We start from the raw sequence: 20459 nt of genomic DNA on the forward strand, positions 1-20459 counted from the left end.
ATTTTCTCCACTTGAGTCTCTGTATGAAAAATGGTTACTGAATGGATTTTTAGAAAGCCTAAATTTAAGAGTTTAAATTACTGTGAGTCTGGTCACCCATCAGAGAGACCATAAAATCTTATTATTCAGCGAGGTGTCCTCTGCCTTATTCTCACTGAACAGGGAGATCTGCCTATGAGATGGTTGAAATCCTGAGTGCTACCCTACATAGAACAGCAGACAAGAGACTTCTCATTTGAGAATTAAGTGGAAGGAAATTCTTTGAAATTAACCTTACAAAAAGCTGACTGGCTAAAATAAACACGTAAACGCTCAGGGAAGCAAAGATAAAAAGGATGGCGGGATTGGGCTGTTGAACTAGAAAATACCACTGGCAAAACTCATGTCATGACTACACGAGTGGTGCTTTATAGATATAGCTATACCGATACTGAACTTCTAGTGAGGACAGCTTATAGTGGCAGAGTTGCAATTTTGTCTATCCCGCTCGCTCGCTCTCTCTCTCTCTCTCTGTCTCTCACACACACACAATCAGTAAAAGCACAGTTTTGCTGGTGTAACTGTCTACCTTAGGAGTTTCTGCTGGCTCAGTTCTGACAATCAGGGATGACACCCCTAATCAACATTGCTATGCCAGCCAAGATCGTAGTGTAGACATAGCCCTGGTGAGTCAAACTTCAACTGACTATTTTGAAAATAAGCACCGAGCATATCCAGGTACTGAAGAACCCAGAAGACAAGACTTCCTCTGGCATAGCACTGTTGGTCAGGAGTGTGAAGACATGTGATCTCTGACCAACACAGCTGGGCCAGCAAAAGCCTCTAGTATAGATTCAGTTATTCTAGCAAAACCGAGCTTTTGCCATAGAGCTTGTTTCACTTGGGTTGAGGGAGGTGGGAGGAGAGACAGAGAAATAAGCTATACCACTAAGAGCACTGCTTTGCCAGTATAAGCTACATCCAAACTTAGGAGCACTTGGCCAATATAGTATATCAGTATGCCTAACTCTGGTAAAGCGCTCCTAGTGTAATATGGCCTGTGTCCAGGGCCGGCTCTAGGATTTTTGCTGCCCCAAGCAGGAACAATTTTGGCGGCCGCCCCCTCCCCCCCGTTTTTATTCTTACCCCATCCCCAGCCCCGCCTCAGCTCCGCCCCTTCCCCAAATCCCCAGCCCTGCCTCCTCCCTCCCAGGCTCTCAAACCTGGGAGGGAGGGTGAGCAGCGGCGCGCGAATCAACCGTTTCGCGAGCTGCAGCCGCTCGGGATCTCCCCCTTCCTCCCAGGTTTGAGAGCCTGGGAGGGAGGGGGAGCAGCGGCGCGCGAATCAGCTGTTTCGTGCACCGTGGCATGCGAGCGGCAGCAGCAGAGGTGAGCTAGGGCGGCCGGGGCACATTTTTAGGGGCGGCATTCTGACGCTGGCCATGCCGCCCCTAAAAGTGTGCCGCCCCAAGCACCAGCTTGTTTTGCTGGTGCCTAGAGCCGGCCCTGCCTCTGTCTACTTTCTTTGAATAATTTTATTCCATTTGTGCTGGAGGTTGACATCACGAGCAACTCTCATTTAGGACCCCTTTAAGAATAACAATTTAAGATAAGAAATGTTGGAGCATGATTTTAATACCTCTTGCAGAACCTTGGGACTAAGACACAATTTTCTATGAGGCTATGTGAGAAAAGGAGTAACATCAGAAGTCAACAGCAGACTCCTGATTTCCAATCTCAGTCCAGCTACTTAAAGCGATAGCAAACTGGCAACCTTTCATATTTTTAAACCTCATTTATTAGGTTGATTTGCTAAACTTTAAAAACAAAAGTGAAATCTGTTTTCAAAAGAAATATTTCTCCAGTTGTGCAACATTTTATAGTAATATTTCTGCTAATAGAAACAGCTTGTATTTCAAACCTGCACAAGCATGTTGCAATAATAGAAAGCAATGAGACTTAATGGATGAGGCATGGGACAAGGACCCAGGAACTCCTGAATTCTAATTCTGACTCTGCCCTAATGGATTGTGTGGCACTGGGTAAATCACTCTCTCTGTGCCTCAATTTTCCCATCTATAAAATAGGAATAGTACTGACCAGGTTACGTTATAGGGGTGCTAAGTAAATCAAGAGGGTAACATTTTTACAGCAATTCCAACGTGCAGAGCTTGAACACTATCCTTTCCTTTCAAGGAACAGTATTTGAGAAAGCTGAACTACTTTTTGGAGATATGATGGTTAAGTTAATATTATGAAATATGGAATGTGAATGTTGCAGTTAAGTCTGTGTATTTACTGTTTGTTTAAATTACAGCTCTATTATATGTATTGCATTTATTTTGCCATCCCACTACCACCAATAATTACTTACCCTCCTAACCCATGAACAACAGAAGTTGAGCCCAATTTCTAGCCCAGCTTACCTCCTGGAGTCCCTAACTTTTCCGGTGTCTCCAAGCCAATCATACCTGGCACATAATGCCTCAGCTCCTTATCCCATGCCACCAGATCCCTTCACACCCAAGTCTTGATTCCTCCCCCTAACCTTCTAGTCACTTCCCAGTAAGAGACTGAACTGACGCCCCACTCCCAGCACAAACCCCAATTCCTCTTTGCAGAACTGCTAGCAAGAGGTAATTTCATCCCTCTCTCCACAACACTCCTGATCCCCCATCCCATCACCTGCCATATCCAGCACAAATTCCAACTACCTGTACAATTCTCAAATTCTTTGCTCCCTGCAGTGACTAATTACAGCCTTTCTTTTCCAGCTTGTGTTGCAGTATGCACATGCAGGCACTTTCGTCCCCCTGCCTGTCTCCACAGAACACTGTTAGCAATCACAGAGAAAGCAGCCCATTCCTGCATTCTCCTCTCTATTAACATGCAGGGCTACTTTGTCTGAGAAGGATGGAGGAGGAGACAGGCCCCTGGACTCGTTTGAACACAGCAAAGGATAAGGAAAGCAGAGCCTATGACAGGAGGAATTGGAGTTCATAATGAGCCTGAACCTCAAACAAATTCACAGTGAACCTGGTTAAATGCTTATCTCTGCCAATGCAAGGCCAGAAGACAGGGTGGGAGGAACATACTGTCACAGTTCAGAGCACTGTGCCTGTATTTCCCCTTGGTGTCCCAGCAGAGACACTCACTCTCAGCTTCCACCTCCCCTCATATTGCCTCTCTTGAGTGAAGACCTACATTTCACTCCCTTCTGAGCAGGATAGGTTCTGACTGCACAGTTCCCTGCCTTCCCTGTGTATTTCCCAGCAAAGACAGTGTGCCTAAACGGACCTGCTTGCTTTCTTGTCAGAGACTAATAATGGAGTGATTGCTACAGGTATAAGTTACCACACAGCTCTTTATACAAAAGTGTACTTTATTCTTAAGACTAAAAGCACTAGAAAGCACATTAAAAACAATAAAAGAACCTGTACATATTAATACATTTACCAGAGTTCATCCCAACTCCAAAGTGGGCTTTGACAGGAAAAGTCTTTCAACGCCCTATCCTGAGGGTTTCCTTGTAGCTATAAGTCCCTCACAGCTTTAGCTCAGAGAAATGAGCTATGAGGCCCAGTCTTATGAGGCCTCAATTGGCCAAGTCCTTCCAATCTTTCCCTAAGGATTAGGGCCTTCTGTGGACCAGAGGTGCATTCTGGAGAATGCATTTTGAACTAGTGTATGTGTTTCTCTCCAGGAGGGATGGCTACAAAGGTTGCTAATGGAGGAAGCATAGCTGCTGGAACTAGGGGTGGCTTGAAGTGGTTTCCATCATAAACAAGGTTTATAGTTAGGTTCAATGGCTCTCAGCACCCACACTATACAAATTGTTCCAGCACCCCTGACCTAATGAGCTTTTATGAAGAATCCTCCGAGGATGAGACCAGTTTGGAGACGTGACACCAAGATATATATTGAATATGCTTAGGAATAATCCATTTCTTTCAATGTGTCTTCCATTTTCACTTCTCTGTGTGTCTTTTGCTGAAATAGGAGTACCAAATATCTAGTGGCATATTAATCTGTTTACTCAATGTCATATACTGTTGCTACTGGAGCCCTCGGCAGTAGATACTAGTTTTCCACTCCACTCTAACCACACTCTATTCTAGCTGCTGGATAAGTTTGGGATATTTTTTCTATACTCTCTTAATATAATTGTTTTTCTTGGGTAGATGGAGATCCTGGCTCCTGCTGGACTACTCTTAAGATACTGGCATTTCCAATCTCAAGTGAGGATTTCTGTTCCAACTAAAGAAAGTAGATGTAAATGTAGATTTCAAACAATCCAAAACTTGCAAACTGATTGGGACTTGAGTCATGATTTATCAAATTGTAGATTGTGAAATGGAGATTTGGGTTACAATTCCAAAGTACATCCTCCTCAAAGTTCAAGGATGTTAGGAACCAAAGTTTTGGTTCAACCCCATCTACTGTCACTAGAGCAAAGTACTGTCAGGAAAACACAAGTGTTTACTGCCCTCTCTTCCGGTCGTCAGTTTCTATGTCATATACTGGAAAATATTCTCTGAAAATATTGTTCCTGTAAAGTGGATTAAGCTATTTTGGAAAAAGGAACTCTGATTCCTAATAGTGTCCACACACTGAGTTATTCTGGAATAGTTCCAGAGTTACTCCATCTGTAGACAAGCCCTGAGATACCTCACATGCTTGCTTTTCAAGTGTGACAAACACCCAAACTGCACCATGCCTCTCACCACAAAAATGCTGCATCCTTTCAATGTTTTCTTAGAAACCCTATACACTATCCTAGGGACATATACTGGAGAGTCATTCTGCATTAATAAACCCAAATGAGTGACAGCACCATGCCTGAGTGTAGTCAAGGACAGATTAAGGTAGGATTCATAGACACCAAAGTTTGGATCCAAGTGTACTTAGTGGATCCCCTGCCACCAGAGATGCTTAGAGACTAATGGAAAAGCACAAGTTTGCATCAGCAAGGAGCCAGGAGAACTTTGGCATGTTGTGGGGTGAGGTCCTTTGACTGGAAACAATCTAGATCACATGAAGGCTTAACCAACCACTGACCACACACATTGAATATATGCCAGCCACTGGTTAAATTTTAATTATGTGTTTCTCAGATACAGATTTGTAGCTTTTGCCCATGGCCCAACAATACCCAGATTCACATGCTGAGAATATGTTTGTAATGGGGCAAAAAAACAGTAAAGGTTTTACAGCGCTGCTTTTGAGCACCAAGAATTGTGAGTTAAGCATGACAATATCTCAGAAAATACGATTTTGCTCTAAAAACAATTCTGACACATCTAATTGAGAGACATCTGGCAGCTCACTGCATTATCACACAGGAAAATCCAATTTGGGAGCATCCCAGAGGGGTGGGGGAGTGCTTGCCTTCTCTTCAGAATCTGGTAACAGTGCGATTGCTACAAGGGGGTGCCGAGCTTGTCATAGCACCTAAAGTACTCACCCTCTTTTTCAGTGCTAATACCAATAAATGTTCTGGCATCAAGGTTTGTGTGGTGATTAAATCTCTTGAAGTGACTTGATGTTCAGCAATAAAACTATAAATCATCATGATTATATCCCCACAGTCCCTGCTTACTCTTAGATTGGCACAAACTACCACAATTCTCTTCTGGCATGTGCCCTTGCCAACTGAGTAGGCAAAGAACACTCTGGGCTCTAACACCTGAGACTCTACACCACATAAAAAATGGTCAGAAAACCCTAAGAAAGTGAAAGTGAATAAATACTGATGTCTCAGAAAAGCCAAGAGAGGAAAGACTAATTTACAACAGCAAACTAAGAAGAGAATTGTAAAGCAATTGCAGACCTAGCAAACAAAAGCATTACTCTTCAATTGCCCTATTAAACTGTTGCAATGTGTAGCATGCACTGTCTATTAAGGGGCTGATATAGCAAGTTGCTGAGTAGTCTCACCTTCCATTGCAGCTAATGGAGCTGAAAAGGTTCAGCACCTGGTGGATCTGACATTAAGGAAATAAACTACTAACACTGTCAATTAAAAAAAAAATCTAGATGAGGAGAATCCTGGGGATATGATGAATAACTGATTTGTATATAAATAGAATAATATTAGGTTCCCATAAGAATACTAAAAATGAACAAAATACCATACATGGAAGAGGATAATACATCATGCTGACAGCCATTTTAAGTATGCAGCAGCTATTCAAATTCTAATTTGAAGAGCATCACTTCTTAAAAATATATTCTGGTAGGATGCCTCATCTTTGCTACAGGTATGTGATGATTTATTTTATCACAACACTGATTTACAAAAATTTCAATAAAAAAATTTGTGAGTTTTTTTACAACGTGGCTATCTTTGCAATTATAGGCATTTTGCATACAATCAGATTTTTATAAATTGATGGTCACAAGGCTAGAAAATACTGCAGATGTATAGCCTCTAAAACTGTGGGCTTTTTTCCCCAAAAGCTCAAAGGAAAAGGAGGTAATTCAAGCCCCAATCCTGCAAATACTTATACATACAGACTTCAGTGCGACTACATGTGCGCTTAAATTTGTACCCCTGCCTAAGTATTATGACTGAGGCCCAAATTTGCAGAAAATGATGTTTTTCTGCATTCAAAGATGCTAGCTGACCTTGAGGATAAGAATAAAATTTGACATCCCCCAATATGTGCTCAGTTCCATTCAGTGAAGATATCTGAATTTTCTATGCAGAGTTAAAACACAGACAGTCCATACTAACTTCATTTAATACTTCTGACTTCAACTTGAAGAGGAAAATTAGATTTCTCAATAGCTATTACTGGTTCAATCACTAAGAACCTGGACCTGTTTAGAGAGAACTCAAGCAAATATATGCACACTTCCACAAATAGTTGTGGCAATATACCTTAGTTCTGCCTTACAATCATCCAGCTGACTACAGAAACATCTAAAACACAACTCTAATATTCCAAAAATATATACAGCAATTCCTCATTAATCATTTAAAATGTTCTAAAAGGCTGAAGGTTAACTAAAGTTTAATTTTCTCCAACAGTTTTATGAAAATTCTAAGAGAACATGGACTCTTCCTGATTAAATGATCATGTACAGTATTTTCTGTACCCAACTTCTGTCCAGAGTGCCACCTGAAGTGTTTGCAAACTTTACTAATTTATTTGGTTGTCATGTTTTAGCTGACTTCATTGATCCAGTCTACTAGAAAGCTCTAAATTGCTAGAGAGCAACCCCTTTGACAATTTTAAAGATATCTAATCAGTCTTTCATTTTGCATACTCAGCAGTGAAAATGCCACCACTTCAACTCCTAATGGCAATTTAATTTGATTTAAAAGGAGGAGACCAATTGTGTGTTCACAGACAAAAAACCCCAACCACACCATACACAAAATTTCACAAAACCATGATACAAACCAGAGCTGTGATTTACTCCTGGTAACTGTTAGTCATACAAATATAATTCAGTCTATATTTTTAACAAATCATTTATTACCATCTCTAATTGGCCTAAAGAATTCCTATCACCCTGGAAATAAACAGTGTCCCCCTGAATCAGCAGGACCATTTGACTAGCAAAAGCAGAACTGACTGGCTCAACATAAAGCCCCATCCTCTTGGCCGGAAGGATAATGAGAAAATTGGGAAATGCTTATGGCCTAACAATGGAAAGGCAAGAAGCTTCCCTTGTATATGGTAGAGCCAGGACTGCCTATCTGCATGTAAAGTTATAGGGGCCAATCATACTCCCAATAAAGTCCATTGGAATCTTTCCACTGACTTCAATGGAAGCTGGATTAGGCACATAGAAAACAGTCACTCATTCATAGAAAGTAGAAATAACTATTTGTGGCTAACTAGAAAACTTCCCTAATTTTTGTTCTTTAAATTAGTTTTGGCAGGCAATTCTACAGGAAAGAACCCCACAATACAGTGCACAATTAAGCTTACTGCTTCATGTTTCTTCCTTGTTTTTCTCAGTTGAAAATAAAAATAATTGAATATAACCCAACATCAGAATATAAGAATGGCCATACTAGGTCAGACCACTGGCCCATCTAGTCCAGTGGTTCTCAACCTATTTATCATCGTGGGCTGCATATGTATCCCACAAAGTGTTACCTGGGCCACAGGTTGACAACCACCGTGCCCCACCACACACAAATCCCTATCCCCAGCACCCTCCGCCCAGAGACCCCTCCACAGAGTGGGGCAAGGAGCAGATAGCTGTGCACAGGACAGGCGGCAGGGACCCCGACCCCCGGTGTGCGGGGATCCTGAACCCCACTGCGTGGGGCAGCCAGGACCCCGGCCCTGCCGCTGCACAGGGTCGGGTGCAGCCGGGACCCCAACGGCTGTGGGGGGCTGGGGGACAGCCGACAGGACAGACACACACGCTGCCGCTGCATGGAGCCGGTGGGAATGGGGGGAAGCAGCAGGACCCCAACCTTGCGTGGAGCAGGGGTGGAGGGGAAGGAAGCAGCAGGACTCCGGATCTGACCCTGCCAGTGGTGCTGTGGGGTGGACAGCAGCCGGAGCCTGAACCCTGAGCCCACCACGCAGGGCTGGGAGGCAGCCAATGGATCAGCCCATGGCTTTTAGCACACAGCAGAGCCGGGCCACAGCTGTGTGCTAACTGGGCTGTGGGTTGAGAACTGCTGATCTAGTCCAATATCCTGTCTTCCAACAGTGGCCAATGCCAGATGCTTCAGAGGGAACAAACAGAACAGGCAATCTAGTGATCCACCCCCAGTCATCCACTCCCTTCTTTTGGCAATAAGAGGCTAAGGATACTCAGAGCATGGGGTTGTATCCCTGACCATCCTGGCTAATAGTCATTGATGGACCTATCCTCCATGAACTTATCTAGTCCTTTTTCAACCTGTTATAGTCTTGGCCTTCCCAACATCCTCTGGCAAAGAGTTCCACAGGTTAACTGTGTGTTATGTGAAGAAATACTTCATTTTGTTTTAAACCTGCTGCGTATTAATTTCATTTGGTGACCCCTAGTTCTTCTATTATGAAAAAGAGTAAGTAACACTTCCTTATTTATTTTCTCCTCACCAATCACGATTTTATAGGCCTCTATAATATCCCCCCCTCAGTTGTCTCTTTTCCAAGCTAAAAAGTCCCAGTCTTATTAATCTCTCATTTGGAAGCTGTTCCATACCCTTTATTTTTGTTGCCCTTTTCTGTACCTTTTCCAACTTCAATTTGTCTTTTTTGAGATGGGGCGACCACATCTGCACACAATATTTAAGATGTGGGCGTACCATGGATTTATATAGAGACAATATGATATTTTCTGTCTTATTATTTATCCCTTTCCAAATGATACCCAACAGTTTTGACTGCCACTGCTCATTGAGTGGATGTTTTTAGAGAACTATCCACAATGACTCCAAGATCTCTTTATTGAATGGTAACAGCTAATTTAGAGCCCATCATTTTGTATGTATAGTTGGGATTATGCTTTCCAATGTGCATTACTTTGCATTTATGATTATTCAATTTCACCTGCAATTTTGTTGCCCCGAAGTTCAAATGATGTCACTACTTCATTGGGTATCAGAATAAGTTCATTCCACTTTAAAAAATTTTTACTAAAACATACTTTAACAATTTTAATGAGAAATTTGAGTACACCTCAAGCACCTTATGAAAAGGTGTTTCAGAAACACATGAGGTGTGCTATTCACAAGCAGAAAAAAGGTAAACCCTTGCCAGTTTTGCATTTGTGCCGTTTAGCACTTTCTTTGGTCTAATCCTTTGTCCAGGTAATATTCTACATAGGGTTTCGGCCTTGACTCTACAGTAAAACAACCAGCGGGCGCTAAATCAAACTATTTGCAATAAGCATCAGACTGTAATATACGCATAAATCTTGTACACTGCATTTTAAAATTGTAAAATGAACACTTGCTAAATAAGTTGACTATACTACTACCCTAATCAGTTATCTTCATTCAATCAATAATTAATTTACACTTGCTTTTACAGGCAGTCAAGTGCCATGGGACAGCAACTGTTGTATCTGAAAGCACAGAGGATCTACAGTTTGTTCAGAAAAGACTTTTGGGGAAAAACAGTGGTTGTCACATAGCTGGCAGAAGGAAGTGGTAAGAATGGCAGATACACAAAGTACAAGCTATTCTGCTCACAGCTCATTATATTACCCTTTCGTTCTGCTCTGTGCTAGGAGCTAGACCAGCCTGCACCCACCTCTTCACTTCTTACCAAAAGAGCTAAGAAAAGATGCTTGCAGTCTGTGGAGGACAACCTGGGAGGCTACCTACAAGCCTCCTGGTACATGGTATTTAAGGAATCAAAAGGAGGACAACTCAGGGACTGACAGTGGGGAAATCATTTTCTTCCCATTATCAATTTAGAGAGGTCTCAGTCCCACGTTATTTGTATTGGGGAGCTAAGAGAAATAATTAACTCAAACAAAACACAGCCATTCTGAAATCAATGCTTTGCACACCAAAAAAAGTATTCTTTGCCATAACAAAATCTAGCTTTTTTATGAATAAAGGTTCTCTTCCAGGAAAGCACTTAAGCACGTGATTAACTTTGGCAACATGAGCAGTTTCATTGATCTCTATGGACTAAATCATGTGAGTAATGGTACATGTGATTAAATGTTTGAATTATTTTCTTTTGGACCACTATTGCAATTATTCAGTTTTAATGAGGACATAAACCCCAAGTACATGAGCCTAAAATCTGGCAGTGAAGTGTTTACGTGTTAACAGCACAGATCTATGTAATTCTGTTAAACTGATTAATGATATATATATATATATATATATATAGTACTCTTTCCCTCACCATTACGCAACAAGGAGCTAATATGAAAGCCGTGGCAATGGATGTACAAAGGATATCAAATTAGCAACAAGCTCAATTAATACAATTCTACAAAGATTAAGTGATACATTTAATTAACTCTGTTTTGGCTTTTTTTCTTCTTTTTAAAACGCTTCAGACTTCAAGATGGTAAAATGTCAATGCATTGATGCTTCTGATAAATATCTGTCAGGAATTCCAAACGAATACAACAAGCATGATTGTATAGCTTCACCTTATAGTGAAATCAGAATTATTGTCTTCTATTAGTTAATGGTCAGGATTATCCTAGAATTAATTTAACACAAGATGGAGCCGATCTCAGTTTATACAGAGTAAAGCAGGCCACAGGCTTGATACTACAAGATACCATCAATTGCCACTGAGTACGTGCCCTCAGCACCTTGCAGGGGTATTAAACCATCTTTCAGGATTGGGCCCTATATTTATATAAACTTGTTCATGATCATAGAATCATAGAAGATTAGGGTTGGAAGAGTCCTCAGGAGGTCATCTAGTCCAACCCCCTGCTCAAAGCAGGACAAGCCCACCTAAATCATCCCAGCCAGGGCTTTGTTAACCCAGGCCTTAAAAATCTCTAAGGATGGAGATTCCACCACCTCCCTAGGTAACCTGTTCCAGTGCTTCACCACCCTCCTAGTGAAATAGGGTTTCCTAATACCCAACCTAGACTTTCCCCACTGCAACTTGAGACCATTTCTCCTTGTTCTGTCATCTGCCACCACTGAGAACAGCCTAGCTCCATCCTCTTTGGACCTCCATAGTTGAAGGCCACTATCAAATCCCCCCTCACTCTTCTCTTCTCCAGACTAAATAAGCCCAGTTCCCTCAGCCTTTCCTCCTAAGTCATGTGCCCCAGTCCCCTGATCATTTCCATTGCCCTCAGCTGGACTCTCTCCTTTCTGTAGTGGGGGGGCCCAAAACTGGACACAATACTCCAGATGTGGCCTCACCAGTGCCGAATAGAAGGGAATAATCACTTCCCTCGATCTGCTGGCAATGCTCCTACTAATGCAGCCCAATATACCATTAGCATTCTTGGCAACAAGGGCACACCGTTGACTCATATCCAGCTTCTCATCCACTGTAATCCCCAGAAATGCCACTTAGTCAGTCAGTCCCCAGCGTGTAGCAGTGCACGAGATTCTTCTGTCCTAAGTGCAGGACTCTGCACTTCTCCTTGTTGAACCTCATCAGATTTCTTTTGGCCCAATCCTCCAATTTGTCTAGATCACTCTGGACCCTATCCCTACCCTCCAGCATATCTACCTCTCCCACCAGCTTAATGTCATCCGCAAACTTGCTGAGGGTGCAATCCATCCCAACATCCAGATCATTAAAGATGATGTTGAATAAAACCGGCCCCTGGACTGGGCACTCCGCTTGATACCGGCTTCCAACTAGACATCGAGCCGTTGATCACTACCCGTTGAGTCCAATGATCTAGTCAGCTTTCTATCCATCCAATGCTTATTTTTTTAACTTGCCAACAAAGAATACTGTGGGAGACCGTATCAAAAGCTGTGCTAAAGTCAAGATATACAACAGCCACCGCTTTCCCCATATCCGCAGAGCCAGTTATCTCATCATAGAAGGCAATTAGATTGGTCAGGCATGACTTGCCCTTGGTGAATACGTTTTTAGTAGCACTCACTGATTAAAAGTAAAAAACACACGCCTCAAGTCATATTTATGGTCCAAATAATTTCTATTTTTGGTTTTTCCAAAATATTCAAATTCAGACATTTGTCAGCATGGTTGATTTGAAATTCTGAATAGCTTCACAATAGCTACCTGTGCCATGTTTCTCTCTATCTTGGCTGCAGCTTCCATTAACATTTCATCCTATATTCCCCAGATATTTTGACTCAGAGATTTAAAGTACTCAATGGCTGTTTAAAAAACAAACAAACCAAAAATAGCCTTCAAGCCTGTTTGATTTATACTAGCACTGTGATCTTCTCTGCTTTACTGTGCTGTCTTCTTTAAAGACACTCCTCCTTCAGAAGCTATGCCCTCTCAACCCAACAGGGTGTCAGACGGATATGAAAACATCATTATAGGTGAGAGTAAACCTTTTGCAATCATTAAATTTAGCAATCCTTATTTAGTAATAAGCCACAAATACATCTACATTTGATAAATATGTATAGTGTTGCGGCCTGAGAGAGGCACATTATTTCCATCACTAAAAATACTATACTCACATTATTTTATTATGGGTATTTTCTCCATTTTACAAATGGGGAAACTGAGGCATGAGGAGAGCCAGTCCAAAGTCACACAAAACCTATGAGATAGCTAGGAAATGAGCCTAAATGTGCTTAGTCCCAGTCCAGTGGCTTAATCATCCTTCCTCTCAGATGGCCAAAGGTATCCAACCTAATCCATACGGTGAACACTTGCTGGTTTTCCCTGATAACAAAATACATTTTCAACACAATTAAGGTAATTGATTTTTTAAGAAATATAGTCCAAAGACAAGATAATTTTCACAGCAAGAGGGGAAAAGGCAAGAGGATTTCCTTGCACCCCAACATTAGCTTCCGATCTCAAGAAAAGCAGCAGGAGTTGATCCCACTTAAAGGCTTTTTCATGGCTTTTGAAACAGAAGTCTCTCTACCTATGAAACTATGTAGTATTCTTGGGGGGGGGGGGGGGAAGAGGAGTGGAAAAAAACTTATAAAACTAGTCTGAAATGGAACAGTACTTCCACATCTGAACCTCAACATTCTTTGATGGGAGCATCTTATAACTAAGTATTTTTGCTATTAACTTTATTTAAAACCTTTGGTGTCTTATTGTTTAGATTGAAGCATGGATTGTCATTCGTTTGTACCATGCCTGTAATACAATGGGGCCCCAGCCCGATGGGGCCTCTATGTGGAAAGATGGCGCTGTGGCAAGAGTGCTAACCTGAGACTCGGTAGAGCCAGGTTCAGTTCCCTTCCAGAAGGCCAACAAACTCAAGTGTTGTTGTAAGGAAAAGCACCGTGGGCAATAATAAAATGAAGTTTGATAAACTTGTATAATGCTCTGTCATAGGAACTGATGTAACAATCATTATAAAATTCTTTAAACAACCAAGTTAAAAAACTGAAAAGTGATTGTGTAATGCCGACAGATCCCAGTCATCGGCGAGCGGGATCAAACCTGGGACCTCTGAAGCTTAGTGTATGAGCCTCTACTGCATAAGCTAAAAGCTATAGCAAACTCCTCAATGTCAAGCTGGGCTTGGTGCCACTAGAGGGGGACAGAGCACCACACCAAGCTGGCACAGGTTACAGTTACATTATTAAAAAAACCACCACAGATCGAGGGGACATTTAACATACATGATGATAATCACTATGAAATTTTCAATTACATCCACAGACCTACTCACTTACAAAGGTTTTCTTTACTGGGTGAATTATGAATGCTTGTGAAAAGTGAAAGGCTGACAAGCCTCAGAACCCCAACTCCTTTACATATAGAACAGACAAAGTATGGACAAAAGCTCTGCAAGCTTCCTCATGCTGCCCATGTCAACATGCCTCAAACTTGATCTGGAGGGAACCGTCTCTGTGATAAAATGTCACTCATTCTCTGGTAATTCTCTATGCTCATTCCATCCATGGTCTCACTGAGACTACCCATGAGGGTGCCCATTAGTACCATCTCTGATGTTTTGTTTATTTATGAAGATGATGTGAACAAAACTGACAAACCCATTGTCCAGCCCACTGGACAACCAATTAATGGTAATGACTTTCAGCCACAACTGATAGAAAGAAATGCAGTGGAGCTGCCTGCTGCCTCACTAAAATCTAGAAGCATCATGCATCCCAAGCCCTCTCCCCTAGAAGCTCTAACACTGCTGATTGCTGTTTCTGCTTTTCTTCATTAGCATGACTCTCACTTCACCACAAGAGAATTCGGGTCCCAATCCTGCACATGCTTAACGATGCACAGATTATTCCCACTGAATTTTACTCACACAGAGTGTAAAGTTAAACAAATGTACAAGTCTTTATGGGATCATAGAATCATAGAATATCAGGGTTGGAAGGGACCTCAGGAGGTCATCTAGTCCAACCCCCTGCTCAAAGCAGGACCAATCCCCGGACAGATTTTTGTCCCAGAACCCTAAATGGCCCCCTAAAGGATTGAACTCACAACCCTGGGTTTAGCAGGCCAATGCTCAAACCACTGAGCTATCCCACCCCCTTCCCCCAATGGTGGCCCCAGAACTTTCTGGGCATGTCAACACTGCAATACAAGACCGAAGGCCCAGCTCCAGCTGGCCCAGCTCAGCTAAGTCCGGCTCAGGCCTACAAAATTGCAGTGTAGACATTTGGGTTCAGGCTCTGAAACCCCGACAGGAGTGAGCATCTGAGAGGCCAGGCTCAGAGACACTCACCCTTATCTGGGTTTCAGAGTCAGGGCTCTAGCCTGAACCCAAACATCTATTCTACAATTTTTAGCACCAGCCCCTAAGGCAGCTGACCCGGACTATGAGACTTAATGCCCAGATTTTTCATTGCCTTGTGGATGTGGCCTCAGTTAACTTCTCCCATCTGTTCTGCCTTACCATGCCATCTTCTCTCTTCCCATCCTATATCCTTCTTGCTTTCCATTCTCACAGCTTCCTCTCCTCCTCCTTTGTTCCTTGAACCAAATTTACCCTTTCACCTCAGTTCCACTTCCAGTTCCACTCAACGAAAATAGCATATTAATTAGAGCTGGGGAAAAAATTTCTGTTGAAAATAGTAAGTTTGCTGAAAAATGCAGTTTTGGGGCAACCAAAACTATTAGTCAACTCGGGCCAAATAAAAAATAAGGAAAATAAATTCAAAGCCAAAACTGTTCATTTCAACATTTCAAAACAAATCATTTGGATGTTATGCTTCAAAACGGTTTCATTTCAAAATATCATTACAAAACAATGTTCAAATCATTTCACTCAACCCAAATGAATTTTTTTTTTTTTTTTTTGGTTTTTCATTTCAGCGAAATAAGAAAGACACACAAAAACAGTTAGTTTGAAACTAAGCACTTCCCCTCCTCCCCCGGGATATTTTATTATGGTTACCAAAGTGGAAAAAAAATCAATTGCTGAGCTCTAATATTAACTGATTACATTCTGATGGATTTTAAAGAAGCACATATATCCTTTTGGTCTATGCAGATGGTGTGTCCGCGCTTACATACATATAGCAGCATCCAGCGGAGTCTCAGTGTGAACATAATGTTTATGAACATGGTTGTATATTTGTAGCTCTTATCCTCCCCTCCCCTAATACACACCACCCCATTATTATCTGCTACCACACTTTGCATCTTTTCTATATTTTAGATTGCAAGCTCTTTGGAAAAGGAACTCGAGGCTTTCATCCGAACATATGGTACTTGGTGCATTTTTAAGTATGCAATAAATAATAGTGACATCATCCTCAATCCCTCTAAAACATTCATTCCTGACAGAAAAATAAATGCAACATAACTACTGGCACATCTTGAACTGAAAGTCAGCTAGGCTGAACTGAAATGCACCTTGCTAGTGTTATCATACGATTCTGGAGAACTTAAATTTTAATTCAAAAAGTTTATGGCCCTCAGATCTGTTAAGAAAACCATCCCTTTTCTCTACGGCCACAGTACAAAACTTCCTACAAGTTTTATTTCCTAGTGCTTTGCTCAGACATTTTTCTCCCCTGCTAAAAATATTCCACTATAAACCGAATTTAATCATGACAGGACAGGTTTTACCTGGGAAAACTATTCCCTTATCTCCACAGAACAGGAATATGATCTCCTTTGCCTAAACTTCTGCAGTTACTCCCACCTGCCTGCATGTATGGGCTGTGTGATTGGGTGGTCTGTCTCTGAAGGAGGCTGCAGGAGCTTTTTTTGTTTTTTCCTTTGAGTTTCAGTTCTCTTTCCTGTTCGGAACAGCAGGAGTGTGTGAACAAAAGTGATATAAGTGTGAAAGGTAGTTAATTGTACTTTTGGTTTTTTTTCTTCTCTCTGTTAATCACGGCATTGTTCTCTTTCTGCCCTTTCTAGAAGACTAGGGAAAAGGACAAACAGACAAATCTGTACTCAGGTGTACAAGTGAATGGCGTGGTTGCCAGGCTATAAATTACTGGCAGATACAGATTAGCCAAATCTTGTTGGAGCACAGGTGCAGCAGGTTAGCAAATGGGAACTGGAGGCACAGAAAACTGGCTAAAAAACCTGAAAACCTTATGAGAGAAGGAGCTATTTATGGTTCAGAACTGTCTAGTGCGGAGCCCCATTATTTTGGGCTTAGATCCTTATGCTATTATTCATTGTAACCATTGATACGGTTTTGGTTCCTTTCCCTATTATATGGAAAACTCAAATTCCATTTCCCTCCTCCCTGACTGGACTGGATCCTATTTTCTTTATAAGCCAATCCAGACACTTGGTCTTTGACAGGCTGCGTCAGTTGAGTAACTCAAAGACTTTTGGCCCAATTCTGATCTCACACACTGGACTAAATCCACTAATGTCAGAGTTACATCAGTGTAAAAATGGTGAGAGAGAATCAAGCCCTCTATCTTAATTCCATTCCTGAAGCAGTTGGGTCAAAACCAGAGGCATTACTCCTCCTTGTCCTTCATTCCACATGGTTCTGACAATTCCTGTGTACTCACTCTATTCAGCTCTGTTAGAGCAGAGGAGGAGGAGGGGGAGGTGTTAATCTCCTTCAGAAAGCAACATCTGACACATAGCCAGTGGGTGGTAATGGCTACATTCCAATAAACTGACATACCACCACTCATTTACAGTGAAATTAAACTTGACTATAGGAGGAGTGAAAGTGCACTGAAGTAATTCATAACTTACATTCTACTTCTTTATAAGCAGAGTCCCACTATAAAGTGATCCTACTCTACATACATTCACAGGAAGAAAACAGTACATTATATTTTCTATATACGTAGTAACTGATACAAAGTAATGCACTACTATCCAGTTCTCAAGATTTAATAACTAAAATCTTCAGCTACTTTAACTAATAAAATGGAAATGGATTCCATACAGCAAAAGAAAATTAAACTAAACATGGCAAATAGCAAACGTACTGAAAAACTAAAAATGAATCATGATGTGAACATGTCCTAGCTCCCCACCCATTCCTCCTCCTTATACCACAGAGTTAAACCAGCACCATCATAACAGAGGGATAGAAGGTGGCAGTAGCTTTATTTACATATAAACAATTATGTAACAGTAAACAAAACAATTTATGAGCACTACAGCAAAATGAAAACCATAGTTAGGACCTCTCCAGATGAGACTACCACCCAATCCCTAAAGGGAAATCAGTTCTGATGACATCCCCAGCGAAATTTCTAAACCAGAAATGTACAGATAAGCAAGTATTCAAACCCTGTTATATTTATGTGAATCAAACTTCCAGGCTTGTAAGGGTCTCATGTCAATATTTTCCTACTTCTGCATAATTTAAAAGCCTCTTTTCAGTATTTGTGGCTTAAGCCCTTGTTGCAGTGCAGAGACAGGTACAGAAATGTGTGCAAGGAAAGGAAGACAGGATGCTATACAGAACTGAAGTTATTCCTTTTCATCCAAATGTATTAGAAAGTTTTACACAGAAAATGTTCATATGGTTATAACAATGCTATAGTTGCTTGTAATCTTATGTCGAGTTTACTATGCTTGTCTGGAAAGAAAGGGGCAGTCTATTACAGAGGCAATTTAAAAAAAAAACCATTGAAAGGACGAAACAGAGGCCAATTTGTGGTTCATTACTATGTCAGCAACTCATCAGGCCTGACATGCTCATTACACCTCACACACTGGTGTAATAATATTTAAAAAGTGGCATGTAATATATTGTTTGAAATCTAACAGCATAGTGGTCATTAGTGCCACAAGGCAAACAGCTCACTGGTCTCAGGTAATGAGTTTCAGGTGGCCTGACCAAGTCAGCATACCCCAACTCACTATGGTTATAGCCTGTATCTAACAGGCCTCATGTAAGATATCATTAGAAATTAACAACTTACCAATCATTAATATTCTTCCACGATGTATGCACAGGGTGAGTACAATAAGTTACGAATTATTATTAGAATTGTATTATTAAGTGTGTTTGGCAATCAGTGCATAAGCACAGGCTGCCTTAACAAAGGAATGTGTATTTGATTCTCTGACCAGCCCAGTTTTCAGGCAAAGACAATGAAGGTCCATTTTTACATATTCGGGGGACGCTACAGTATAGCATCTACACCCAGCAGGAAAGAGAAGCTTGGTCTAGGTTTTACTTTTCAAAGAAAACACTGAACAAGTTTACTGGTCTATAAAGACAGGGGTGCTGAACCTCAAGTGATGAGAAATTGAATCAACTGATTATTGTATTATAAAAGTATACAGAGGTTTTTTTCTGAAAGCTAATGACACCCTGATTAATATCATTCTGAAATGTCTGTATTAACACTATCTGGATACTTAATGATATTATGTTTTAAAATCTATGACCAAACAGGGAGAAACAGGTTCCCCCCTAGACAGAAAAGAGGTAGCTATTTATCTGTCAAAACAATGAAAGCACTATTTACATACAGGGGGAGGGAAGCCCACAGGAAGTGAAGAATACCATGAGGTCACCCTGCCCGTTGAAATAAAGTCACTGAACTTTGAAAGATAAGCAAAGACAGAAGCCATCTTTGGCATCCATTACTAGATAGAAAAGAAGGGAACAAAGATATAGCAAACTTAGAAAGATGTGTCCTTCACCAATGGGGGAGGCTGAAGACCAGTGTTCCCTCGAATTTTGTTATGTGCACCAATATGGAGGTGGTGACATCACCTCCACATAATAAAATGCATGTGGTGGGGGGGGGCAGGGATGGGGTGCGGGCTCTGGCTGGGGGTGCAGGCTCTGTGGTAGGGCCAGGGATGTGGGGTTTTGGGTACAGGAGGGGGATCTGGGCTGAGGCAGGGAGTTGGGGTGCAGGAGGGGTGAGGGCTCCACTTGGGTGTGTGGGGCCAGGGATGAGGGGCTTGGGGTGCAGACAGTCTGGGGGCTATGGCGGAGAGAGAGAGAGAGAGAGGACTCACCCTAGCTCTCTCTCCCCACAGCAGCACCTGGGCTGGGGGGCGGAGGGGAAGAGGTGCCTCTCCCCGCTGCTGCAGGTCCGTGCTGGGACCAGCAGGGAGGGGCACCTCTCCCTGCCATGCAGGTCCATGCTGGGGGAGAGGCATCTTTCCCCATTGCAGCCCTGAGCGCCTGCACAAGGCTTAATAAGCAGCTGCACAGCTTAGAGGGCACTTAGCTGAAGATTCTAGGGATTGAATGTAGGTGAGAAACCTATTTATACAAAGATCTTTCACTTGCGAATACAAGAGAAGCCAGAACCTTGTACTTCTAGCCATGGCTGACTTTCCTTCAGTCAGACCCTTCCATAGAAGAAGAATTACTGGTGAGAGAAACCATCTTGAAAAAGCCTGTATCTTGATAGACTAAGTTTCACTTTTATTTGCTTATAACCGATTCCAACTTTATTCCTTTTTTGCTCAGCACCACTTGATCTATGTCCTATTGTTAAAACGTGTTTTATTTTTATTATAAACCAGTGCAGTGCT

The 20459-nt window shown here is 41.8% G+C and overlaps 1 protein-coding gene across 1 annotated transcript in view; it reads right to left on the reverse strand.

Moving 5' to 3' along the window:
* Window positions 1-20459, reverse strand: part of ATP2B2 (ATPase plasma membrane Ca2+ transporting 2) — a 534155-nt gene that overhangs the window by 418814 nt on the left and 94882 nt on the right. The window lies entirely within an intron of this gene.

Source organism: Malaclemys terrapin, chromosome 7 (genome assembly GCF_027887155.1).
Source record: "Malaclemys terrapin pileata isolate rMalTer1 chromosome 7, rMalTer1.hap1, whole genome shotgun sequence".
NCBI lineage: Eukaryota > Metazoa > Chordata > Testudines > Emydidae > Malaclemys > Malaclemys terrapin.